At 43.4% G+C, this 1,649-nt stretch overlaps 1 pseudogene; it reads left to right on the forward strand.

Moving 5' to 3' along the window:
- The first annotated feature begins 237 nt into the window (after positions 1-237).
- On the forward strand, positions 238-1,138 carry LOC125343521 (annotated as a pseudogene).
- Positions 1,139-1,649: the final 511 nt, after the last annotated feature.

Here is a 1,649-nt window from a genome sequence, read left to right on the forward strand (position 1 = left end):
CTCTTCTCCTTCTCTTTCTCTTTCTCTTCCCCTTCTTTTTTTGTGCCAGTCTTGGGCTTGAACTCAGCCTGGGTGCAGTCTCTGAACTTTTTTGCTCAAGGCTAGTGCCCTACCACTTGAGCCACAGCTCTACATCTGGCTTTTTGTGAGATAAGAATCTCTCAGAATTTCCTGCCCAGGCTGGCTTTGAATGGTAATCCTCAGAACTCAGCTTTCGAGCTTGCCCGGCATCACCCGCCCTGCTGGAGTCAAGATGGAGGAGTATGCCCGAGAGCCTTGCCCTTGGAGAATTGTGGATGACTGTGGGGGAACCTTCACGATGGGCACTATAGGTGGCGGCATCTTCCAAGCCATCAAAGGTTTTCGAAATTCTCCTGTGGGAGTGAACCACAGACTACGAGTTTGACAGCTATTAAAACCAGGGCTCCCCAGTTGTGAGGTAGCTTTGCCATTTGGGGTGGTTTGTTCTCCACGATTGACTGTAGTATGGTTCAAGTCAGAGGAAAAGAAGATCCCTGGAACTCCATCACTAGCGGTGCCTTAACGGGGGCCATCCTGGCAGCCAGAAATGGACCAGTGGCCATGGTTGGGTCAGCAGCAATGGGAGACATTCTCCTAGCTTTAATTGAAGGAGCTGGTATCTTGTTGACAAGATTTACCTCTGCACAGTTTCCCAATGGTCCTCAGTTTGCTGAAGACCCCTCCCAGTTGCCTTCAAGCCAGTTGCTGTCCTCACCTTTTGGAGACTATCAACAATATCAATAGATTTTCTTTCCCAGGATTTCTTTACCCTAATGAGCTGTAGTTCAAGAAGGATTTCAGATCAAGTTATGTACAATCTGTTTTATGGTAGGTGGGACAACTGTGGCCAAATAGGCCATGAAGAGACATTTAGCACTTTTTTCTATTTCTAGGAAGATGGAAAGAGGATAAATGATGCCACATTTATTTATACACACTTGGATTGCATTGTGATCAGAATGAATGTCTAAATATAAAAGAAAAGTACTTAGAAGATGAAGGACCAAAGGGCAAATAACAGTGATCAACAATTCCTTGGGAACTTCTCTACCTGGTTGTGTGTGTACAGTTGATGAAACAATAAAAAGCTCCTGGAACTTACTCCTTTTAAGATTAAGTTGTAGAGGTCTACTTTTCATACTACAGATACTACAGTATACAACAGATATACTACAGTATATCTACATAGTATACAAGTATACTACAGATTATGCATGTTTTCTACTAGCCCCTCATCTCCCTTAATGTGAATGATGTATGAGAAGAATTATGCAGAGTCAGCACAATCATTTCACAGTGAAAGGCTTTATGGATTGAAGGACATGGCAAAATACATACCCACTTTGAAAGTAGGCTATGCTATGCTTTGGTTTTGAGGGTGCTGGATACAAACTCTTAGCCTTTAGGGCTACTGTATCTTGATCCTGATCATCAGAAACCTTACTACAACCAACTTGTTGTCAATATAACAGATTCTATATGAGAAGACTTTGGAAAGAAAATGTTCAGTGTTGATCATGCTTGAAAGTAAAGTAGAGGCTGGGCATGGTAGCACGTGCCTGCAATCCCAGCATTCAGGAGGCAAAAGTATGATCTGAGTTTGAGGCCAGCCTGAGCTGCCCTGTCTC

This window comes from Perognathus longimembris, chromosome 2 (assembly GCF_023159225.1).
Source record: "Perognathus longimembris pacificus isolate PPM17 chromosome 2, ASM2315922v1, whole genome shotgun sequence".
Taxonomy (NCBI): Eukaryota; Metazoa; Chordata; class Mammalia; order Rodentia; family Heteromyidae; genus Perognathus; species Perognathus longimembris.